The sequence below is a fragment of the Podarcis filfolensis genome, assembly GCF_964270895.1.
Source record: "Podarcis filfolensis genome assembly, chromosome: 2".
Classification (NCBI taxonomy): domain Eukaryota; kingdom Metazoa; phylum Chordata; class Lepidosauria; order Squamata; family Lacertidae; genus Podarcis; species Podarcis filfolensis.
In genome coordinates, this window is record NC_139605.1 from 84750728 (window position 1) to 84777755 (window position 27028).

A 27028-nucleotide genomic window follows, 5' to 3' on the forward strand; every position below is an offset into this window, starting at 1 on the left:
ACGAAATAATAATAATGCTATTACCTAAATCAGATTCCATCTGCTTATAAGTTTAGAACGTGATCCAAGCTAAGTTAAGAAATGTTATTTAGAAAGAAAATCACAGATGTTATTAGCAGAATGAAGTGGGTGTTCAGCTCTCTGCCCCTGAACTCAATGTAAATTAAAGGGTTGGATCGTGCCCATAATGTGTAACATCAGTAATGCCCCATTATAATGGCATTGGCTTATTGAGCAAGTGGGGAAGGGCCATAGCTCAGTGGTAGCACATCTGCTTTGCATGCAGAAGGTCCCAGGTTCAATCCCCAGCATCTCCAGGTAGGACTTGGAAAGAAGCCTGCCTGAAACATTGGAGAGCTTCTGCCAGTGAAGACAATACTGAGCTAGAGGAACCCAATGCTTTGAGAGTATAAGGCAGATTTCTATGTTCCTCAGCCTGCACTATGTGAATGAGGTTCATTAAAATTCAACAGGATGCTTCTGGTTAAAGTCTGCCTGCGTTTGCCCCATCCTACTCAACTGAAGATCTCTCGCTGGACCAGGACCTACACATTCAGACCAGATACTGATGCACATTTGCATGACCCTTCACATCTGGAAGCATGTCACCCAGTGTGATACTCATCCACAATGTGAATACGGAAATACACATTCCATCCACTCGCTGTGGAGATCAGCACCAGCATGCGCATCCCCAGTAACTCTCTGGGACCACTAGTCACCCACCAGGCATCCCATAGGGTCCCAGTATTTGTCATTTGTTGTTTGTGTTACCAAAATGGATTTTTTTTGCCACATGTGTGAAGTCAGGAAAATGTTACGACTGGGGAAGTTGGGGGAGAGGGGCTAACTAGGTATTTCAAGGGCCTTAATTTTGCCTGCAAGGACAATTCCCACAAACCACACCCCTGGTTTGTGGGTACCAGTCATAAGTGACATCAAGTGGGAGGCAGATAAAGTTGTGTCCCTCACATCAGAGGTGATCCCCTGAAGTCATTATGACACCAAATGATTGACAGTTGGGCAGCCCCCACCCACCTGTCTAACTTGGCTTGTGGGGTTTGTGGAGATAAGAATCTTGGCCCTCTGGGCTGAAAATGAAGTACAGTCATACCTCTTGTTATGTTTGCTTCAGGTTAAATCTTTTCAGGTTGCGTCCTGCGGCGACCCAGAAGTAACGAAACAGGTTACTTCCGGGTTTCTCTGCTCGCACATGCACAGATGCTCAAAATGACATCATGCGCATGCGCAGAAGCAGCGAATCACGACCCGCGCATGCGCAGATCTAGGTTGCATTCTGCTTCGGAACGGATCCCGTTCACAACCAGAGGTACCACTGTATCAGAATGACAGAGACAGAGAAACAGAGGGAAAAAGGGGTGGTGAAAATATATATAGAAAGAGAGAGGGTGCAAATGGACATACCAGCCCACCATTGACTTCAGCTCCTGACAGAAACCCCCTGCCCCCAGAAATCTTGGCCTCCTACAGAAAAAGGGTTTCCCCTGCCTGGTGTAGCCCTTTGAAACAACTCTCCCATTGACCACCCCAGACTAGTAGTCAGAACAGATAATGGAAATTCTTGGGCTTCCCTGTAGGCTGTTTGGCTGATATATTTGCAAAATGGAAAGCATGTAATGAAGCCATGCAGATGGAAGGAAGTATTTGTATCCTTATTTTATAAAAACCAGGGTGGTGGGAAGGAACAGTGTTGCTGAGCTTTTCAGGCATTTCAACCAGGCGTCAGTGAGCATGACTTCTCCTGGCCTCTTTGGAAAGGGAAGTGTGAAAGCCGATTACCTAGACTTGGTTTCTCCCTTGAGAAATTTCCATCATTCCCCATTTGACTTTTATTTGATCTCTGGGAAACCCAATTGTAAATCAGAGCTCCGCTGCCTTCAAGCACATTGTAGATAGGCTGCTTCAACCAAAAGGAAAAACGAGGTAATTTATTTTTAGTGGCCCGTTCCCATGAATCCACTTACTGTTTTGCAAAGATGTTGTATATGCACCGTACTTCTAAAGAGGCCTCTCTTTATAAGGATTACGGTGCATAATGGGCATTTAATAACCAAAAAAGGTATTGAAATAAACATGCAGAGCTGGGAACATGCAGAGTAATGCTGTAAATCAGGGCTAATCCACTAGTTACCACATCCCCTGGAGAATGAAAACTCCATAAAGAATAGGCTTGGATTGGAGGGACTGAGAGCACATAATGCCACAGTGTTCTTCAGCTAGTTTTTCATAGTTATTTCCTATACGTAATAATCCAGAGACCAGGCTTCCATATGGTCAGGCAGGGAGAGATCTGGAGATATTACTAACAGCCTATCTATATTCTCCCAGTGCATAAATGAGGCTTCCCTTGCTCTTTGTACAGCGTCTGTGAAGGGTCCCAGGGTGTCTCCAGAATGATCACTTCCTTTCCTGCAGTGTCTCGAAGGATGTGATAGGAACTGTGAAACAATGTTGTTAAATACAATCTAAGTGGAATCTATGGTACACCAAGAGTGGGGACCTTGAGGCCTTCTGGATGTTGCTGGACTACAACCCCCATCATCCCCAACCATCTGTCATGTCGCCTGGGACTGATAGTTCCATTGGTTTGTGTGGTGCTGATAATGCCAAGGTTGCAGGTTCAATCCCCGTAAGGGACAGCTGCATAGCCCTGCTTTGCAGGGACTAGATGATCCTCAGGGCCCCTTCCAACTCCATGATACTACAGTAGGAGCTGGAGTCAAATGACTTCTGGAGGGCCATAGGTCCCTCACCCCAGGTTTACAGTGACTGGATTGAGTGAAGTTTAGGGAAGTCAGCCCTGTTTAGCGAAGCTTTTAATGTTTGACATTTTATCGTTTTATTCTTAATATTAATATTCTGTTGGGAGCTGCCCAGAGTGGCTGGGGAAATAATATTATTACACAGTGGATCTGCCCCATACATTTGAAGAACTCTTATACCACCTAGACAATCATGGCTTCCCTCAGACAATCTTGGGGACTGCAGTTTATGAAGGGTGCTGAGATTAGTTAGGAGATGCCTCATCTCCTTACAGAGCTGCAATTCCCAGAGTTCCCTGGGAAGAGGGATTGATCGTTAAACTGCTGTGGGATTTGTAGGGGAACAGGGGGTCTCTTGGCAACTCTCAGCACCCTTTACAAAGCACAGTTCCCAGGATTCTTTGGAGGGAAACCATGACTGCATCAAGTGGCATGATGTTGTTTTAAATGTATGGTGTGGATATGGCCTTAGGCACACCATTTTGCAGAACATTCTGACTCCCTTGTTTTAGATGAAAAATTAAACCTTCCCCCCTTCTTCTTAAAAAAAAAATCCCCAAAAAGTTTAGTAAAAGATTGTTTTTTGTTCTTAACACTCCCATATTTTTAAGGAGACCTGCACATGACATTCATTATGGGGCTGCACCAACAGCCTACCTAGTGACATGGAGGTATTTCCGGGTTTTCTCTCTCCTTTTATGTACATTTCTCATTCTGCTTATCTCTTTAATGGCTGCAGCACTTAGCCCTGATGGCTTTCATAGGCTACACTTACAATAGCATCGTGTTTTCATGTGTTTGCCCCACTTGGAGTGAAGGCAATTGAGAGGCATCCTTCATTTTGACACCTGGTAACAATTAGAAGGAGTGGGGCAAACTTTCAGCATCATTCCTGAATAGACGTGTGAGGTAAAAGAAGGTAAATGAATGAACTGAGCTGAGAAATTAGCTCTTGTTGCAGAAATGGGGGTAGGAAGGGGACAACAAATACAAGCACAGGAGAAACAAGATGAAGTTTTTGTGGGGTTTCAATAGTCCAGTGCTAGTCCAGCTTCAGTCATCAGCATCTCTGGGCAGGACTGGGGGGGAAACCCTTCTCCCAAACCCTGGAAAGCCACTGCCAGTCATTGTTAACAGAACTGAATGGGTTGAGGGTCTGTCTTAGTATGAGATAGCTTCCTGTGTTTCCCAGTTGTAGCCTCACTGACCTAATGTTGCCTTGTATGCTGCCACTGACTAATGCCTGCCTGACACTTGCGCTGCTTCAAATTTAATGGAGGAGCATGAACATGTCCAAAATCCTGGCCTCGCACCTTTTACCTTCCTAATATGTAGACTGAGGAAAAGGAAATCTTCATATTTCTCAGAGTTCTGTGATTAGTTCAATAACTAGTCCATCAATACAGCAAGGGATGAAGCCAAATGCCGATTGCCAAAGCCCATGTTGCTCCATTTCATCAGGAGCATTGCACTGACTAAGGCTCAGGCAAATGTCCCCATACACAGCTTAAGTCCAGATGTGGAACTGGTGGCCTATCAGGTTTTGTTGGTCTCATCTCTGACCATTGGCCATGTTGTCTGAGACGGACGGAAGTTGGAGTCCAGCAACATCTGGAAGATGTTGTATTGAATGGCACAGTTGTGGTGATGGGGAATGAAGTCCTTGTCTCCATCCTCTTTTCTGCTATACATATTTATGACATGTGTATAGGAGAGGTGCAGCAGTTCATGATTTATAAGCTTTTGAAGTTGGGAACACAGAAGAAGAATAGTCTTTGGAGTCCTGGCTGCAAAATTTAAACCCAAAATGTTTCAAGATCATTTGAGGATATGTGTACAGCATCTCTGGCACCCTCTGTTAATCCCACCAGTGCTTCCATGAAGATATCTAATGGATATGAACTTTGCAGGAAGTTACCCATGCATAAAGGGAGAGATGAACAACATATCCCTTTCCATTTCTCCAAGGCACACTTGCATGATTTATGGGTAGAGAAAAACATCACAGAATAAAGGAAATGTCAATACTTTGGAGGAGGGGGGAGACGGAATAAATATATTTTGGAATAGAAATGACAAGGTTAAATTTGAGAAATTAATTACTGGAACCGATGATGTGGTTTGATTTGGGAATGGTGACTTCAGTCCAGCTTCGGGTGAAAAGGGATTTGTCCATGGCTCAGGATGTTCATTTCAATGCTGACAGAGCAATAACTCAGTCCCATAAAGCAGCATATTATCGCTGACTTCTTAGCATTAATTCCTTCCTTTCGCCACGGCAGACATTTTTAAAAATATGAATGCCTTCTCTTCAGAACAGTGAGAAATTCCCATAGATGTGGATGAATTATGGGTTTATCTCCAAATACAGTCTATAAATAACACCTGGGGATTTGAACTCATAAAAAATAAGTCTCATAACTTACTCAGATCCATAATATGCAATATCTACCCCGTTCTTTATAAACATTTTCTCCCCATCCTCTTTAATTGGATTTTTTTGCCGTTTTCATGCACGGCCGGTGTGTATATATTACTGTATTGAGCAGAATACATGCAAATGCCTCTACACCCTGAAGCAGAGAAGGCAGTGATTAAATACACAAGGTCCACACTGGATTGTGCCTGCCATTCAGAGTCCTTGTCCTGACAGGTCCATTAAAAGCAGCAGTTTCTCATTCTGATTGGTTGCCTGAGGAACTCCCACAAAGCAAATGTGAAAATAAGATCCTTGCATAACCCGCAAAGACTAAATATGACACTTAAAAGCGTAGCAAAGATCTGACAATGGTCTTTCAAAAATTGTTTCATCCTCAAATATGGCTATTCAGTTGCTACTTTTTGAAATGTATCCAGAGCTGATCACTCATAACATATACGTGCACATCTAGAGAAGGATTAGAAGGTCCCTCCTTCCAGAGGAAGCTTTGTATATAATGTGCAGTTTAAAAACAGCACTGAAACTCACAGATTTTGGTTTTACAGGTGGGACCGGCAACAAAACATTGCCTTTTATCGTCAACCTCTAGAGTATCCTGTTCAAGGTTTCAGCTAGCCTAAAATGTCCTCCTCCTGACTACAAGAAGGCAGGGATGAGGAACCCTTGGCCCTCCATCTCCCACCAGTGCTAGTGTTATGTACTGAGTTGAATAGGATCCAAAAGGCAGCAGTCTGATTGGTCCTAGAACAATAGGATTCAGAATGCAGCAGTCTGATTGGTCCTAGAACAATGCAGCAGTATGATTGGTTGGCAGGAACCACCCAATCATGCTCCAGATAGAAGTGAATCCACAACCTGATTGGCTTACAGTAGAATTCCGGAATTAGCCAATCATGTGCAGCCCATTGTGTAAATAATGTATATAAAGCAGATATTTTGAGGGGACATTCATTCATTCCTCCTCACCACTATGAGCTGAATAAAGAGCATGAAATCACTTTGCGACTCTGAGTATATTTCAGCTAGACAACATGGCTAATGCTCAGGGATGACAGGCCAGTGACATTCAGGTGGTTACAGGTTCTTTATCTTGCTACAAGCGGAACAAGGCTGAAGCAGGTACAGACAGTTCACTCTCTCCCTCTCAACTTAATTTTTGGTTTTCCTTTTTTCCCATTTACATTCAAGATTTTGTGGCTCCCAGAGGCTGCTGAGGATTCTCAGCCTCTTTTTGGTTTTTGCTACCTTATAGGCTGGCTTTTTTTAAAAAAATAACCTGTAGTTCTGCAAGCCTCAATGACTACCCAAGCATGCTGATACTGCCCTCTCTTTCTCAAAGGTCCTGTTTTGGCTCCAATCCTGCAGACACACACCACCTGAGTTGGCTGTTAGAAGGAACAACATCAAAAAGGGGTAGATAATTTTTAGTCATGATGGATAAGCTTCAAAACATGGGAAGAAATCAAAATAGGAGCCAAATATTCATCTTATATTTATTCTATTTCATTTTTATATGTTTTTTAATTTAGATATGCAATGTGCAAAACTAAGATGAATACCCCCAGCATTAACAGTCCATTTATTAAGTAATTACATATTGCTAAAGTCTGATCAAGCAGTCAAGATATCAGAGAACATGAAGAAAACATGTAACAAATACGCAGGCAGACGCATAAATTCTATTCTATTTTACAATGTCACAGTTTCCAAATCCGAATTTTGTGGTGGTTAGGCCCCAAATCATGACTATTTTGGCACTGCATCACAACTACCGGCTGGATGACTTGGCAAGTAAATTAAATCTGCTACTGTTGACTAAGTATCCACCCTGTTCTGTAAATATTGATCAGTATTCCTCAGTAACATTGTAGCTCTGTTATAGCCCTGGTTCCTTTCCCCTACTTTCTGTATCCATTACATGCTTGTCACCAATCGGTGACATAAGGCAGCCGCCATCTGGATCCCAATACCCTGATCCTAAATACTTTGCCTCACCCTGGGAACCATAGTATGTTAGGAATGCTGGAAATTTTAGCTCTGTGAGGGGTAACCTACAGTTCCCAGGATTCTTTGGAGGAAGTCCTGAGTTTCCTTTTTTTATATATAAATATTTTTATTGGTTTTTAACATACAAAATTATAAAACATACCACACAATTTATCACAAATACATTCTTATTGGACTTCCATCAACACCTCTGATAATCCTCTGTCTTAATTACTTCTTATCCATTTCCTAACTTAATATTGCCTTTACATTCTTAACATATCACGTCTCCTTCTCCATTTTTGCAATATTTCTAATATTATTCCTCACAGAACTTCTTGCAAACCTACAAACGTCATCTAATCGTCACAAATACTTTTCAAATAATCCATAAATTTACTCCAGTCCTTGGTAAACTTCTGGTCCCGCCGGTTTCGGATCCTTCCCGTTAGTTTGTCAAGTTCCGCATAGTCCATTAATTTCATCCTCCATTCTTCCATCATAGGTAATTCTTCTTGCTTCCATTTTTGGGCCAATAGTATTCTTGCTGCTGTCACTGCATACAGAAAAAGCTTACATTCCTTTCTATTGCTATTGTTTCCAACAATACCCAAGAGAAATGCTTCTGGTTTCTTTATAAATGTATATTTCAACATTTTTTTCAACTCATTATATATCATCTCCCAGAAGCATTTCACCTTTTTACATTCCCACCACATGTGATAAAATGTTCCCTCTTTTTCCTTACATTTCCAACATTTAGGAAGTCCTGAGTTTCCAATGTGTATTATACATGCCGTGTGTATGCAGCCTAAGAGATTCACCCTGATCCAGCCAGAAGAAATGCTCCTGTAAATGGGTTATGGGCACCTGTTTTTAATGGGGCTAACAACAAAGTCTAATTGGGGGGGGGCAGAGTTATGAATGCAGCACTCCATGTCTCTCCCCCACCCCACCACCAACACTGATAATGCAGCAGGCACGGGACAGTCCCAAGGATTAACATTACAGTGGTACCTCGGGTTAAGAACTTAATTCGTTCTGGAGGTCCGTTCTTAACCTGAAAGTGTTCTTAACCTGAGGTACCAATTTAGCTAATGGGGCCTTCTGCTGCTGCCACTGCGCAATTTCTGTTCTCATCCTGAGGTAAAGTTCTTAACCCGAGGTACTACTTCCAGGTTAGCAGAGTCTGTAACCCGAAGTGTTTGTAATCTGAGGTGTTTGTAACCCGAGGTACCACTGTATTTACTTGGAAGAAGGGCTATGCTATTAGCTTCGCCCCCCCCCCCCAGTGTTACATCTTCCTCGAACAACCATGGATTGGCCACTTTGGTATGTAAAGAAACAACAGTAACTGGTTTGCACAACTGAAACCCTTTTCAACAATTGTGCACAGTACATTGGTACCTCGGGTTAAGTACTTAATTTGTTCCAGAGGTCTGTTCTTAACCTGAAACAGTTCTTAACCTGAAGCACCACTTTAGCTAATGGGGCCTCCTGCTGCTGCCGTGCCGCCAGAGCCCGATTTCTGTTCTTATCCTGAAGCAAAGTTTTTAACCTGGAGCACTATTTCTGGGTTAGTGGAGTGTGTAACCTGAAGTGTATGTAACCCGAGGTACCACTGTAATGTGGTACTTCGGGTTAAGAACATAATTCATTCTGGAGGTCCGTTCTTAACATGAAAGTGTTCTTAACCTGAGGTACCACTTTAGCTAATGGGGCCTCCCAATGCCGCTGCGCCGCCGTCACATGATTTCTGTTCTCATCCTGAAGCAAAGTTCTTAACCTGAGGTACTATTTCTGGGTTAGCAGAGTCTGTAACCTGAAGCGTCTGTAGCCCGAGGTACCACTGTACTCTGATGGGTTTGCATCCCACATACAGGCAAGAAAGCCCCTGTCAAAACAAATGTCAGTCAGGCATCAGTCAAGAAGTGTTCCTAGCACATGCAGCACCACCAAGGGGCCCACCTCACATATTTATTTTGCCCCTTCTCATGTTCAAATGGAATTTAAGAAATCCTGTAGCAACAAAATCCTGGCTGAGGGTGGGGATGGTCTCCATTTGCTGCTCCGACTCTTGGATCAGACATTTTAGTGTGTGCATGCAGCCCACACATTCAGAGCAGAGATCTGTCCAAACATGTTGTCTCTCCCTTGGTTCATAAGTATTCGTGATGCACATTAAAAGTGGAAAGTAAAGTCAAGGGAGGAACAGTTTAGGGCTACATACACACCATATATTTAAAGAGAATTTTAAGCATGGACACTCGCCCCACAATAAACCTGGGAACTGTACTTTAAAAGTACTGGGAATTATAGCTCTGGAAGGGGGGAAGCTACAGTTTCCAGGATGCTTTGGGAGGGGAAAAATGTGCTTAAAATATTGTTTTAATGCATAGTGTGTATACAAACTATATCTTAGTAATACATCACCTATCATTTCAATAAAATCTACTTTGAATATCTGGGATATAAAAAAATAAGATTGTAAACACTTTAAACAGATGATTAAGTGATTTGGAATAAATCAGACTAAAAGCTGGCGCTCATACCAAAAACGGCCACAGGTCTGCCAAAGTAATATTATATGCTGAGATATTACTACAATGGTGTCTACAAAGCACCTTGAACCCTCCGGGGTGCAATTCTGAAAATATTGTTGCTAATTGAGAACTTTTGGGTTTTCTGACATGCTCCAAATTTCCCTACAAATGGACAGAAAAAGTCTCAGTCAGGAAACAGTTTTGCAGGCTATTTCATCCCCACCAACCCGAAATGAATTCAAGCCCCATTTGTGGCAGAATACATTGCCGTTGGACTTGGAGGGGCAAGGTGCCAGTTCCTGCCCCTCCTTCCCTGCAGAGGTTGAAACAAGTTTGCTTTTCAAAGGGAGGCAACAAAGGGCTAAGAGAACCCCTTCTGAGGCACGACGAATCTGTGATAACCTTCATAATTAGCCCCTGTAATAAAGCACTTAACGAGAGTAAAGTCTCTCACTAGCGAGGAGGGGAAGTTTGTTTAGAGCCGTTTTACGGACTGCTGAGACAGAGTGCCCTCCGGAGCCCTGGGAACCAGTACCCAACAGGGCCAGGAACGCCACAAGAGCCCCGGCCCTCAATTAGCCTGGCAATTCAGAAGGAAAACAGTTCTCCGTTTTCTCATTAAAAGATGAAATGAGGAGGGCTCCCCACCCACCCCTCAAAAATCCACACAGAGTGATTATGCTGCTGCTGCTGCTGCTGCTCCAAAGAAGGAGTTGCTTTTTCTTCCAAGGCCCCCTGATTACGAAAGACAATGGGATTAGTTCAAACTAGGCTGAGAGCTCTCAGTGACTCCTTTTTGCCGGCTAAATTGCAAGCGAGGGTGGATAATGGGAGATTGATTAGGGTTAATAGACTTATTTTTACAGGTCACGCCGCACAGCACTCTGGGTTGTGGTGCTCCAAAACATATTATCACAAGCCATAAATCAAGGGCCTTGGAGGGGGTTCAGGCCTCCCTCTCTCCATCTGAATGGCTGGTTAACAATTCACTTTTGTCTCCACCTTGCTGCTAGCTGATGCCTCTTGGCTGATATCTCCCTTCGAAAGGCCTGACACACAGAGAGGACCAAGCAGAGCTTGGAAATGCACTGAATATCCTTCATTCCCTCTGAAATTTGTGAGAACAGATGGACCAATTTGCCTTTATGCTATCCACTCAATCCCTGAAAGTATTTTATTTTATATACATTTCTGACCTTTCTCCAAAGAGTGTGGGCAGTGCACACACCATAATTCTCCCCACCCTTTTTACCTTCACAACAACCCTGTAAGGTAGGGTTGAGGTACGATATCATAGGTTATTTTCTGAATGTGCTATTTTGGGAATATTTTGTAATAACGGAAATTACAGAAATATCACATATACACACCACAACAACCACAATCAGTATGAGATAGGTTTGCAGATTGATGGTGACTAGGGATATGTGAATCTATTTTGGTTTCTCAGTTTCTCGTTTTTCCACACTTCAGTTTGGTTTTCCACATTTCTACATCACATGCACATGCACACATACAGTGGTACCTCGGGTTACAGACGCTTCAGGTTACAGACTCCGCTAACCCAGAAATAGTACCTCGGGTTAAGAACTTTGCTTCAGGATGAGAACATAAATTGTGTGGTGGTGGCGTGGCAGCAGCAGGAGGCCCCACTAGCTAAAGTGGTACCTCGGGTTAAGAACAGTTTCAGGTTAAGAACAGACCTCCAGAACAGATTAAGTTCTTAACCTGAGGTACCAATGCATATTCGTAATCAGCATTTTAGTATGAATTTCTCCTTATATACTCATTTTATATGCAAATTTTGCATAATATAAACGTTTTTGCAAAACAATTCCCCCCGTTTACTAAGTTCTTGCATGTTATTTTCACTAATACATACATTTTTATGCATACTTCACCTCTGAATATGCATTTCTGTTCACATTACTTTGCTGGAGAACTGCTTTGCAAAATTCGTAGCTACATGAATTTTGAAGCATGGCTCTTTGTACGTTGTTTTGGAAAGTGTGAATTAGTCAGGTTCACTTTTAAATGCCAAGAGAAGAAAGAATCCAATTTCTCTCCTAGCCCTAATGGTGACTAACCCGGGACCACCCAGTTAACTTTGTAACTGAGTCATGATTTGAACCTGGGATTCTATTGCCCTCATTCAGCATTCCAGCTGCAACTGTACCACAAAGCATTTGGCTTCCCAGTCCTACCATCAAGCCGATTCTGAAATACTGGAGTAGGCAGTGGTGGTGAATTGGAAGTAAGAATTGGAAGCCTGCAAAGCTGACATTCATTAATTTGGGTTCCTAGAAGGCTCCCAGTACATTTCTGAGCACAATTCAAAGTGTTGGTGCTGACCTATAAAGCCCTAAACGGCCTCAGCCCAGTATATATGAAGGAGCATCTCCACCTCCCATCATTCAGCCTGGACACTGAGGTCCAGCACCAAGGGCCTTCTGACGGTTCCCTCATTACGAGAAGTGAGGTTACAGGAAACCAGGCAGAGGGCCTTCTCAGTAGTGGTGCCCACCCTGTGGAATGCCCTCCCATCAGACGTCAAGGAAATAAACAACTATCTGACCTTTAGAAGACATCTGAAGGCAGCTCTGTTTAGGGAAGTCTTTAATGTTTGATGTTTTATCGTGTTTTTAATATTCTGTTAGAAGCTGCCCAGAGTGGCTGGGGAAACCAAGCCAGATGGGCAGAGTATAAATAAATAAATAATAATAATAATTATTATTATTATTATTATTATTATTATTATTATTATTATTATTATTTTATTGCTACTACCGCCACCACCACTACTACTACTACAGGCTGTGTAGTTACATCAGTGTTATTGAATTCCAACTCCCATCGTGTGCAGTCTACATAGCCAATAGTCATGGATGATGGGAGTTGGAGTGCAGCAGCATCTGGAGGCAGCACATTGGCTACTTCTGTGTGACATTGTGCCCACACTGGTGAAAGATTATCACTTCACCAGACTTTGTACTACAAAAATGTGCTGTTGGAAATCCCTGGATGGTATGCAACCAAGCTTTTTTTAAAAAACAACAACAACAACTCAGAGTAGACCTCCTGAGATTAACATTGGTTAGGGCCATTCATTTCAATGGGTCTACTCTTGAGTAAAACTAGGTTGAGTACCACACCTTATCTAAAGAGTAGCCGTGTTGGTCTGCCATAGTTGAAACAAAATAAAAAAAAATTCCTTCCAGTAGCACCTTAATGACCAACTAAGTTAGTTATTGGTATGAGCTTCCGTGTGCATACACACTTTCACCAAGGAATCACAGTCCTTACATCTGAGATTACCAACATGGCTTCCTGACACAGCAGGGGTGGCAACCTGTGTGGTCATGCAGATGCTGCTGAAATCCCATAAGCCCCAGCCTGAATGGCCAATGAAGATGGTGGGAGCTGCTGTCAGGTAACATCTGGATAGCCATATAGGTGCCCCAGAATTAGAGGGTGAGACTTGAGCCTGTGACGGCTCTCTTTGGAAACGAAACACCAACTGGATGGTTTGCAGATGCCGCTTTAAATGATATAAGAGGGTAGAAACGTTATTAGTGCCAAACATGTTACAGCTCTTCTGCAGACTTCAGACATCTTGGATCAAAGAATGATCTGTTTGGTCAGAATCCCTTCAGGAAGAAGAATGGGAGAGAAGTCTCAGTTTCAGATTAAGGATCAGAGAACTAATGAAAGACTGCGAGAAGACTCAAACACTTCAATCACTGTCCTTCATTAATATCTTCAATAAACAAACATTCACAGCTGGGTATTACTCTCCCCTTAGGAGTCCACTGTTAGCACTTAAGTAAATTCCACATGAAAGCACACTTGTCATAAAACATTTCTACTCCTATCAAAAGTTAATATATTAGCACTCATTTCATTTGCATTTTAATGGCAAGGCTACACTTTTCAAATAAATGACTGCACTTTATCAAAGGATTACTTCATTTGGTCTGTAAAATGGTTCTTTGCCATGTGGGAATCATATAAAGATGCTGGGAGGCTGGATACAACCCGTTCAGTGGCTCAAGTAAAATGCCAAGTTCCAGATTGCAAGCCTCACTCTTTGTAGTTTACTTATTTATTTTATTAAGAGAGTTAGGAAAAAGCCAAGCAACTTAAAAAATATGTCCGCTCTCTCTCAATCAAACAACATTGATTTGTAATTTTGATTTCCCCTGCGTTATTCATTGTATTGACACCTCTACTTCATGTGAAAAACCCAGCATTTAACCATGAACTCTGGGGTAAATTCATCAGCCCTTACATGGAATAATTTGTTCTGAATGAAGGGAGTTGATTTCAGTTGACTTTGTATATTTGCTATAACTAAAGTTCACATTAGCTGAATTTCTCATTTTATGTTTGCGATCTCTGCATGGGGTAAGAAAATCTCTAAGGCTTACTTCTCTTTTGGGGGAGAATTTCTAACTCTGCAGATTCATAATATGAATCTTATTTTGGAATACACATTATTCCAAAAGGATCATTTGTAGCTTTGCATTTGATTTAAATACACACAAACACCGAAATTTAGGTTTGCACAGTTAAAATGGCTTAAAGCACTTTGTCACCCTAGCACAATGAATCCACTTAAAAAAAATGTTCATATACATTTACACCACAACATACATTTAAAGGGACACAGATGGCACTGTGGACTAAAACAATGAGCCTCTTGGGCTTGCTGTTTAGAAGGTCAATTTGGGCAGTTTGAATCCACATGATGGGGTGAGCTCCTGTTGCTCTGTCCCAGCTTCTGCCAACCTAGCAGTTCGAAAGCACACCAGTGCAAGTAGATAAATAGGTACCGCTGCAGCAGGAAGGTAAATGGCATTTCTGTGCTCTCTGGCTTCCGTCATGGTCTTCTGTTGCACCAGAAGCAGTTTAGTCATGCTGGCCACGTGACCCAGAAAGCTATCTGCAGACAAATGCCAGCTTCCTTGGCCTGAAGTGAGATGAGCGCTGCACCCCATAGTATCCTTTGACTGGACTTGACCTTTTACCTTTAAAGCATTCGTATCTCTTTAACAGTCATGTCTTCCCCCAAAGAATCCTGGGAACTGTAGTTTGTTAAGGGTGCTGGGAACTGTACTTCTGTGGGGGGGGTCTCTTAACAACTCTCAGACCCTTTACAAACTACAGTTCCAAAGATCCCAGTTTCTTTAGGAAAAGCTGTCACTGTCAAGGTGGTAGCAGAATGCTTCAAATGTTCAGTGTGGATGCAACCCCAGACTTTTGTGGTTAGAAAATTGATGGGGGAGGGGAGAAATATGGGATGAACAAATCATTAAAGGGAAGACATACAGGTACCATGCAAGCAATTCAGGATGAGTGCTCATTGTTGTATAACCTTCCCATAGATAAACCAGAATCAACTGTCAATGAGGACCAGATGTATGCTAACCTCTATGTAAGCGTGTGCCAGCAAATCAGGATAAATGCTCAATTGAACAGGTCGTCTTCAGAAGCCCTGTCACCAGTCGTGGGCTGTGGGCTTTGAAATTTCAGTGGCGCTCTGTACAATGCCAAAATTGGGTGTCCCACACCTCACACCTCTTGCTTTCTTTGTCATTGTTGCAGCACCCTCCTGGCTCAGTGCCCAGTGTGGGTAAACTGGTCGTGCTCCCCTAAATACACTTCTGTTGTCACACACTCCAAAGACCACTTAATGTAATATTATGAACATGCAAAACTTTGATTGTAATACTACAGTAACCCTCTTGGAGCAGAATATGAGAAGAGAAGAGCCTGATTCCATTATGAAGCCCAAGGAAGAAGCAAATAGGGAGTACTAGAAACCAGGACCTGGTTAGAGGACCAAAATGAAGAGTGGCAAAAAGAGAGAAAGGGGGACTAGGAAGCATATTGCCCTGGGGAAGTGAACAGGGTAGGTAAAGGTGAAGGGGCCCCTGACCATTAGGTCCAGTCGTGGCTGACTCTGGGGTTGCGACGCTCATCTCGCTTTATTGGCCGAGGGAGCTGGCATATAGCTTTTGGGTCATGTGGCCAACGTGACTAAGCTGCTTCTGGTGAACCAGAGCAGTGCACGGAAACGCCGTTTACCTTCCCGCTGGAGTGGTACCTATTTATCTACTTGGACTTTGACGTGCTTTTGAACTGCTAGGTTGGCAGGAGCAGGGACCGAGCAATGGGAACTCACCCCATCACGGGGATTCGAACCACCGACCTTCTGATCGGCAAGTCCTAGGCTCTGTGGTTTAACCCACAGCACCACCCGCATCCCGTAGAACGGGGTAGAGGCAGCAGAAAATGGCAGAGGTTACTCTGGGAGAATTTGAGAATGAGGCATCGCTTATTGCTCCTTATTCATTGTTCATTCCTTGTTGTTGCCTCCTTAGCAAAAAAGGGACCAGCTTCCATGATGAGGATGCTGTTGGTAACATGCCTCCTTGTGGCACTACCTCGCTCTGTATCTACATCCCTTGGGCTGTGGTTCCAAACAGAACACGGGTGGCTCTTTGCCCTGCAGTCAAGCACACACAATCCCATTTGTTGTTTGCTGCCATATCAGCAAACATTTGTCCGTCCTCATCACCACCGAGAGTCAGAAAGAAGGCATTCCCAAGTTATGGTCAGCTCATAAAGCACACTTCTAACTGACTTCTGCAGGAATAGGCTTAAACACACCTAACTTGGGGAGGTGGTGGAGATTAGGAAAGCCCAATGGATTGATTCCAAGTAAAGAATATTAGGGAAGGGAAAATCATCCCTTTGCACAGGATATTCCCCATATCCAGGTTTTGGTGGGTTGGCCAAGGCCTCTGACTCAGGCATATGCATCTTGCTGAGCTGCTTTTGGTGATTGATGAGTGCTGGCACTCCCCTGGGGGGACAGTCACTGAGCTCCCCTCTCATTCCCTCTTTGTTCAGTAGATGTTCCCAGTCAGCAACAGATGGCCCTTGCTCCCCCTCCCTGACCAGAAATCGTCAAGCGCCATCCATCTTCCCCTGTGCCTGACAGAGCAGAGGACGGATGGGCTGGATGGGGAGAGCGGAAAGGCTGGCAGCCTGCGGTTGTTCACACTCCTCGCAAGTTTATTCTCCAAGGGGGATGCACACGGCTGCCTCCTTTCAATGAGGGCTGATTGGGCCTAACAGCAACATTCACAACAAAGTGACCGGGCTCCCTGACCTTTCCTGAAGCAACCTCCCCTCACCCTGCAGGCACATCCTATGTTTTTGTTTGGATTGCTTTGGGATGCATTTAGCTGGTGGTCCCAAGAGCGGATGGAGTGCTAATGATTGAGGGCATCAGCAGAAGAGCAAGGGAGCCCTTTTAATGCAGCAACAAAAATACATAGGGCGCAATCCCAGCTCGTGCGAGGGTGGCAGTGGGATCTCCATGGGTCAAAGACTCTTGTTTTCTCCTCTTCCCCCATTTGGCATGTGGACACGGGCACACATGTTCCCAGGCAACACAAAGGGCTGTCTGTTAAACAGCAAACTTTTTTGGGGGGAGGAGGGGGAATTTGTATCATGCTCTGAAGCTTGGGTAATTTGCCAATGAAGAGGCTGGCACAAACTTCCCATTCCCTAAACCAGCCTTTCTCAACCTTGAGTTCCTAGACGTTGTTGGACTACCATTCCCATCATCCATAGCCATCAGGGGCAGAATTTGGGGATGATGGGAGTGGCAGTCCAACAACATCTAGAAACCCAAGGTTGCTGCCTTGGTATGATGTTGACACACGACTCCTCATATGAGCATACCAAGTGCAAAGCAGAATGAGAAAGGAATCTGGGGGTTACTCAGCACAAAGACATTGGGTGGTATCCAAGTTTTACCCAGAGGAGACCCATTGCAATTAAAGAACATAACTAAGTTAGGGTCATTAATTTCAGTGGCTCTACTCTGAGTAGAACTTGATTGAACACCACCCGTTGCACCCTCATTGAAGGAAAAATTGTGCTCCTAGTGTTAACATAGAATCGTTTCCTAAGTTCCAAGAACTCTACATAGATCATGGGTAGGCAAACTAAGGCCCGGGGGCCGGATCTGGCCCAATCGCCTTCTAAATCCAGCCCAAGTGCATGATCCAGAATCAGCGTGTCCTTTTATTTAAAATGCATCTCTGGGTTATCTGTGGGGCCTGCCTGGTGTTTTTACATGAGTAGAATGTGTGCTTTTATTTAAAATGCATCTCTGGGTTATTTGTGGGGCATAGGAGTTCATTCATTTCCCCCCAAAAAATATAGTCCGGCCCACCACATGGTCTGAGGGATGGTGGACCAGCCCCCTGCTGAAAAAGTTTGCTGACCCCTGACATAGATCATCTGAGGCTGCAATCCAAACCCCTGGAGGGCAGGAGGAGGGCTTGATAGAGTGGTACAGACAGCAGCACACCTGCAGCCCTGGTACTCAGGCCAGCCAGGGCAGAAGGTGAGGAGGTGACAGGGGAGAAAATGTCCTTTGCTGTGCCCTCCCAGACTGGAGGGAGCCTTGTAGGATCTGTGTAGCACTTTGGGCCACCTCCAGACTCTCTGTAGAAGAAACCCCATGGGGGGGGGGGATTACATCAGAATGCTGTACTCATCTGCCACATATGGAATAAAACTGCTCTGAGAGCATCTGTCTCTTTCTCCCTACCTCCCTATAAAAAGCTGGTATCTCAGGTTTTATGGGTCACACTAGGGCAGCTTTCTTCCCATCTTTAACTTCTAAGTATTCGGTAGCGCTCTGCTTTGTGAGGCCCCGGAGATAACCTTCCAAGCAACAGTGGCTCTTTTTTATTTCAAACATAGGAACAGTGAAAGAACTATCTGCCCTCTGATGACAAATTATTCCAATCCGAACAAGAAATGGGGCAGTAAAGATCACAATAGCCGTAAACCTAAAGAAGTCCCAGAAAGGGGGAGATAAGAACGTATTAAAAACCCTGCTCTCCAAGTCTCCTAAGTGCAGGAACGTGACTAATTGGTACAAATTAGAGAAGCTCTGAAAAAGGATCCAAAGATTAATTGCAAAGTTATCATCATTCTCTTATTTGTTCCAGTGGCCTAGCCATGCATGTTGCTAAGGATACATCACCCTTTGTAACAAAAGTTTATAATTCCCAAATTGGTGTGGCTTGATTCATCGTTCTCACATGGGTTTATATAAAACTTTCTTTGCATTGATTTTGATACAGGCAAGATTAAGTGGCCCTTAGATTAAGACAGCACAGCCCATAAACCAAACTATTTCAATTAAAATTGATTTAATCCTACTCACTTCAACTTTTTGTGTGTTGGGGAGGGGATGGTAAAATACTACTGACTGTAAAACTGAAGTGGAGAACCTGTGGACTACAATTCCCATCCTCCTGAGCCCAACAGTATACTTTAGATCACAGGTACCCTATCCTTGCTGCAAAATATTATTTAAGGTGTCTTTAAACCACCCTTCCTCCACAGGAGCTCAGGGTGATAAAGCAAAATACAACAAACATCAATAAAAACATTTACAAACCAAAAATTTGGTTTGTTGTTGTTGTTAGCTGACTTTTGTGTTGGTCTATTTTGTTTTTTGAACAGGAACTATTTTCATGTGCCTTCATTGTAGACCACTTTTATAAATAAATGCAATTGAAAATAAAGGCTCCATTTCATTGGGTCGAGCTTTCTTGCAGGACCATTTCCAAGACAATAGAATGCAGGGCCAGATTTAGGTTTGATGAGGCCCTAAGCTACTGAAGGTAATGGAGCCCTTTATATGTCCCTCTGTCCTTTGTCAACAACAATTTGTCACTTTTTTTGTGTGTTGAATATATGCTATATGGTAATTTATAAACCTAATAGGTATCCAAAGCCATTTGCGCATAACAAATAGGAGCCTACACAACACAAAATACTGTTGCTGTATGTAGGTTTTATTTTTATTTTTTTAGCTTACATTTTTGAAATGTACATCCAGGGTTTTTTCCCCTTTAATTTTTTTGGGGGCCCCCAGAGAGTGGGGCCCTAAGCTATAGCTTAATTAGCTTATACGTAAATCTGGCACTGATAGAAGGGAGGTCTTTGTTGCTCTCTTAGGATATGTGCTGTGTCTGAATCCTCCTCTCAGAGTGTTCTTCAACCTGTAGTGGCTGCATCTAGTTCAAGATAGATGGTGAACAATGGGTGATGGGAGTGTTTTATGCCCCCTTTTCCCCTGATGTAAAGTTAATCACATTTAGAAATCCTGGGCACAGCTGATAAAAAGAATGAGGGCAAGATTTCTCCCCAGCATAAGGAGCACACTAACACTCAAAGAACTCTGTTTCACACTGCTTCAGCTCCAGGGTCCACATTGAGACAGGGGCCCTACCCAAGCATGAGGAAGAAAGAGAAACCAGCTCTTGCAGGCCCACTTAGAGTTATATGCACAGATACATACATCACACATCCTGGTGACTGGGTCTGCAATAATTCCATGGACAGCTGTTGGAAGAGAGTGAGAACTTTATTGGAGCCAGAGCAAGGTCTCACCTGGGCAGAATGGCCAACAAGGGAAAGTGATGCTGGACAAAAGCAACTATTTTGCCCCCCAAAGGCTGTCTCGGAATTCCTTTGCACTTCTGCAAGGGAATGCCATCAAATCCCCGGTGACCAACAACAGATATTCCTCATGATATGACAAAAATCTCTCTCTCTCCCATGCTTTCATCAGAATGGAGGGTTGGCACACCATAAATCCCTGCTACAAAGGCATTCAATCTGCTCACAGTTCTTCATCCAGGCTCTGGGCCGCCCGCTGACTTCACATGGGTTTTTCCATCCAGCATGTACATTCTTTTGCAACACTCAACTCTGGTGTTTGCTGAAGTGCTGAAAAAGAAGCAGAGAGCTAAATCTGTCTGCTCTGGTTAACCGCTTTTCTGTTCAACACACACTTAGAACCAAGAAGGCTGACAATATGAAAAATTTGAAATTGATACAATGAACGCTAGTAGGATTGCTTTATTCATAATTGGCAAAGCTTCTAATCCCGTGCTCTCAGATATTTATTTATTTATTTTAAGATGAATGCCCTTTCCTTTCATTTGTCATCTGCTGCATGTGGACGAGTTGCTTTGCTTCTACATGCATTCTCTTATGTATGGATCTGTCCTGGGGGTGCCTTAATGTGAACGAAACAGTCATTTCCTATCACAGGGACACATTTTTCTATACACAAGAAGGAAAGCGAAGCTGGGGTGGAGGGATGAATTGATTTGTATCTGTGATGTGGACTAACGAATCTATATGCCAGCAAGGTTGCCACATTTCCCTTATTGGGTAGGTGCTTCTATATCTGAGATGTCCATTTCCCCAAAATATCACAGCCACATCAAAAATGGGTAACACTCCTTATCCTATCCCAGAATGCTGTGGCTGCACAGTGTTTAAGGTTACTTCCATACTAGAGTCCTTTGGCACTGTGTTAGGGTCTTGCCTTTCTTCAATCCATGGGAAGTGGAATTAAAATACTGCTAAGTTATCCAGCACTGACCTTCCCTTTGGCCAAGATAAAGGTAAAGGTAAAGGGACCCCTGACCATTAGGTCCAGTCGTGACCGACTCTGGGGTTGCGGCGCTCATCTCGCTTTATTGGCCGAGGGAGCCGGCGTTTGTCCGCAGACAGCTTCCGGGTCATGTGGCCAGCATGACTAAGCCTCTTCTGGCGAAGCAGAGCAGCACACGGAAACGCCGTTTACCTTCCCACTGGAGTGGTACCTATTTATCTACTTGCACTTTGTGCTTTCGAACTGCTAGGTGGGCAGGAGCTGGGACCGAACAATGGGAGCTCACCCCATCGCAGGGATTCGAACTGCCGACCTTCTGATCGGCAAGTCCTAGGCTCTGTGGTTTAACCCACAGCGCCATCTGCGTCTCTTGGCCAAGATACTTCAGTATTTACTCAGCTATAAGTCCCATTCAGCAAAGATCCAACATAAATTGAAAGTTTCTTGCTTGCAGGTTATGTCCCTTAATTACGTGCTATGTAAAACTGAAAAGAAAAGGAAATAATGGGAAGAAATAAGCTTCCCCCTTCCACAGAAAATTATTGCCATCGATATTTATTTCATTAATGAATTACTTCTCATGAGGAACTCCAAAGCTCTTTACAGTCATATACAGTTTTTATATGTGTCATTTATAATGACATATATAAAAACAGTTACAACAATTGCATGTGTAAAACCAATTAAGAAAACAATTATCAATATAAAAACAGTTTAAAACAGCAACAATGCATACATAAAATCAATCCAGATCCAAGACAGATATCCCCAACTGGGATAGCAATGAGAATAAACAACAACTAAGAGAGGATATTCAAGGGGCAATGAACCAATAATTCTGCTACCAGGCTCAAAAGGGGGCAAACAAAAAAGAGGCCAGAACTTGTAAGCAGGAAATTTTTAATTAGAGGAGCAGGAGTCCTGAACGACCTCAATAGTATGTTGTCATACACATACATCTTCTTGTACTTCTTGCTGCTGTTGGCTTTTTGGCTCCGCTATTCATGGGTAAAGGGACATGGGTGGCACTGTGGGTTAAACCACAGAGCCTAGGACTTGCCAATCAGAAGGTTGGCGGTTTGAATCCCCACGACGGGGTGAGCTCCCGTTGCTCAGTCCCTGCTCCTGCCAACCTAGCAGTTCAAAAGCACATCAAAGTGCAAGTAGATAAATAGGTACCGCTCCAGTGGGAAGGTAAATGGCATTTCCGTGTGCTGCTCTGGTTCGCCAGAAGCGGCTTAGTCATGCTGGCCACATGACCCGGAAGCAATACGCCGGCTCCCTCGGCCAATAAAGCGAGATGAGCGCCGCAACCCCAGAGTCGGTCATGACTGGACCTAATGGTCAGGGGTCCCTATTCATGGGTATGTCTGCCAATTTAGGATAACGCTTTGTTCATCAGCCAAAGTGGGTTCTAGCTTATGGAACCACCCTTTTTCAACTGTTAAGGTGTGACAAGACTGTTGATTTTGCCGCAACGGAAAATAGGGCTTCTCTGAGAAATCAGGTGCTGAGTGGTTCCTGACTTAGGCCCCTTTAAATATAGCCGCATCAGACCTTTAAACCACATGACACACACACACACCCCTTGAACAGCAGTTAGTTAAAGGTGCTGTGAATTGGAGGTCTGCAGCTCCCGATATTATTTTGGGGGAAGTCATGTGCCAGAAAATATCTATTTTCTTACTACCTTTCTTACTCTGTGTTGTGTTTGTGTGTATGTGTGTGTGTTTTGAAAGCTAAATAAACTTGGTTAAAAGCCCAGATTCAACTTCGATATCCTTTGCTGGGCTGGCTGGCTGCCTTCGTACTTCTCACTGCTTCTTTGAACCACTCATAAGTAGCCAGGGCCTATTTATCTACAAGTCCTGTAACATCATTTGTAAATGGCAGATCCCAACCGTAAATTGCTGTTTCCTCTTGCAGAACCAGTGGGGTTCTCTTTCTTTCTTCTTAAAACTCTCTCATCTTATCGAAGGGGTACATTTGAGATTTATGGTCTGAAATGCCCCAATTTACAAAGGAAAGAGGAGTGGGCTTTCTGCTGCTGCCAGAACTCTAAAATTATGAGGAAATTTGCTGGCCAGAGACTTACTCTCTACTTCTCTCTTCATTTCCCAAGAATAATAAAGTATTTTTGTTCCGCCCTAACAGAAAATCAGGTAGAAATCCTAAGAAAACATTGGTCAAATTTGTTCTTACTCCCGCTGTTCCTTCTCCTAGAAAAAAGAAGGAGGAGGAGGTGGTTCATGCGAAATGGAAAAAGACACTTTTGCAAAGGGAAGAGGTCTTAATTCCAAGCTTTCAGAGGCTTATTATGAACAATGTGTATATACACTGGGGGTAAGGGTTGTGTGTGTGTGTGTGTGTGTGTGTGTGTGTGTTTTAAATGACAACTGAAATGGCCCTTTCAAATTGAAGCTCTGAAGTACGGAAAATGAACTCCTCTGTGTGTGTGTGTGTGTGTGTGTGCGTGTGTGTGTATGTTTTATATCAAAGCACAGTAGCCTGCAGAAGTTAAGAAGTTAATGGTGGAAGCAGGCATTAAACAGAAAGATCAAATGCATCAGATCATAGTCAAAAGGAGTAAAGTGATCCTGCACCTGAAAGTTGCAATAAACGTAAAGTGCTTATCTTCCGTTTCAGATGGATGATTAACTGCTTTTAAATTCTCCTGCCCCTTCTTGTGTGCCGGGCAAGAAAGGGGAATAAAAAAGTAATGGGAGCAAAATGTATCAGGGACTCTGACCAAACCAAAAGAGAAACTTCAGGTTCTGGAGCCAAGAAGACCTATTTATCTTTTTAGGCCAGGAAGGGGTGAAGGGTAGGAGTGGGGGAGAATAAAGATTTATGGAGGTATAAATAATTGTTGTAACAGTATTTCTTTTCTGCACATGTAACAGAGCCTTACTGTAGCAATTCAAGAATTGTGTGGTCAGCTGGGAAGCAAAGATGTTTTGGCAGCGTGTTCCGTTCCGCTCTAGCCCCAGGCCTCTTCTTGCATTTGAAATGGGTATGCCAACTTTTTGATCGGCCGCTGTAGCTGTGGCTTGAACAGCAGCTTGATCTGCACATCCTGGCAGATAGCAATGCATGTCTCCGTGCTGTGAAAAGCTTCACCTACTGACTTCAGCATCAAGCTGTTCTTAAAGGCACAAGAGCACACTGGGCTGTTTCTTCCAAACAGTTGGAAAACACACTGACATACATATAGTGTTGGTGTTGACCTTTAAAGCCCTAAACAGCTTTGGTCCAGTATATCTGAAGGGGCGTCTCCACCCTCATCATTCTACCCAGACACTGAGGTCCAGTGCTGAGGGTCTTCTGGCGGTTCCCTCACTGCGAGAAGCCAAGTTACAGGGAACCAGGCAGAGGGCTTCTCGGTAGTGGCACCCACCCTGTGGAATGCCCTCCCATCAGATGTCAAGGAGAACAACAACTACCAGACTTTTAGAAGACATCTGAAGGCAGCCCTGTTTAGGGAAACTTTTAATGTTTGATGCGTTACTGTATTTTAATATTTTTTTGGAAGCCGCCCAGAATGGCTGGGGAATATTATATTATTACTATTATCACACAATGCTAGTTTTTGTCTATGGTGTGAAAGCCAGGCAATTCTGGAGCTCATTCTGCAGACTCATTCTGGCTTCCAGGGAAGGGAACAAGAGGTGAATAACTGTAAGACATTGCTCTGCCCAACAGGGTTACATTCAGCAACAAACATCAAATTGACTAACTGCATTGGGTCTGGAAAGGCCAAGATGGCAGTCCCATATTTCATTACAGGCATGGTGTGTTGCAGGACAGATAATTGATAAAGGTAATTGGCAGGAAAGAAATGCCATAAAAACCTGGGTGAGAAACAGATGGAGGAGAAATTGATATATATCTGATTAGTGGGGGAAATGTTATAGAGAGAGGCACATGGTAACAGAGGGCACAGTTCTTCTTTGTTGTCCTGAACCTATGGGCTTATTCCACACCTCATGCAGGATTGCCTGCTCCTGTTAGAGGCCTGATCTAGTCCTATCAAGTTCTGACACCATGCCTGGGCCTACATTTCACATTAAAAAGGTAAAGGGACCCCTGACCATTAGGTCCAGTCGTGGCCGACTCTGGAGTTGTGGCGCTCATCTCACTTTATTGGCCGAGGGAGCTGGCGTACAGCTTCCGGGTCATGTGGCCAGCATGACTAAGCTGCTTCTGGCAAACTAGAGCAGCGCACGGAAATGCCGTTAACCTTCCCGCCGGAGCAGTACCTATTTATCCACTTGCACTTTGAGGTGCTTTCAAACTGCTAGGTTGGCAGGAGCAGGGACCGAGCAATGGGAGCTCACCCCGTTGCGGGGATTCGAACCGCCAACCTTCTGATCGGCAAGTCCTAGGCTCTGTGGTTTAACCCACAGTGCCACCTGCGTCCCCATGTTTCACATTAAACCATAGCTAAAAGCAAACTGTGATTAGTTGCATTGCCTTCCAGTCCTACAGTTCTATGATTCTAATGTGAACATGCAGTATGCTAGCACTCACTGCTTGAAAAGTTCTTGCTCCCTTCCACTGCTCTGCTGGTCCCCTTCATCCTGGAAAGTGCATGCCAGAACCTACTTTATATGCAAGGCCTTCCTTAAGCTTTCATAGCCTCGTGCTTTCTGTACTACAGTTGTACATTGGTTTTCAAATTTAATCTGTTCCGGAAGTCCATTCGACACCTCGTTTATGCATGTTCAATATGTACATGCATTGTGCCAAACCTGGACTTGACCTGGAAACGTCATAAAGACATCACTGAAAAGTCACTAAAAGGGCAGAAAGGAGACAGGGGCGGAACATGGTGTCTGCAAGCTTTTCCAATGGGTTTCAGTTATGTGCAATTTCACCAATGCACATGGTGCCTGGGAACGTAACCCCCATGTAAACTGAGGTCTGCCTGTAGTTGCTGTTGTGAATAAGTGCCCTGGTTAAGCTGGAGGTTTGAGAATGTTATCATCAGATCGATGAAATAAAGCACTGACTGGTCATGCAAGGTGATACATAATTAAGCTAGCTGTACACTTGTTACAAAACAACCATTCAAGTCAGCACAACACTGCATGCCTGTGGTTTGAATGGGGAGCATGATTAGAGTTCATAAAATCAAAGTGATGTACAATGGTACCTCAGGTTACAAACACTTCAGGTTACAAACGCTTTGAGTTACGAACTCCACTAACCCGGAAGCAGGTGCTCCGGGTTGCGAACTTTGCCCCAGGATGAGAACAGAAATCACGCGCCGGCAGTGCAGCAGCAGCAGGAGGCCCCATTAGCAAAAGTGCGCCTCAGGTTAAGAACAGTTTCAGGTTAAGAACGGACGTCCAGAACAAATTAAGTTCGTAACCTGAGGTACCACTCTATAACATTGATTCCAACTTATATTGAAAAAGAGCATATCTGATACCAGTGTTTAAGTGAGTTTTTAAAAAATACATAAATAAAGGGATTCCTGATAGTATACCCAGATTGCCAAGGGGCCACTGAAACGACTTTGCCCATTTACATGTGCTGACATGCATACAACACGCCAGGAAATATTTTTCCACAGGAAAGTTATTTTGCTTGAAGTTCAGATTGCCTCCCTTCTCTCTGATTGAGGTGCTCTGACTTTTATTCATTTATGCAGATGATTTATATACCATCCCTTGCACAGGCCACAGGGGACAGCTTACAATAAAAACAAGTAGATAGGAATATGTAAAATCCATTAAAAACACAGTGCATTAAAAATGCACAACAT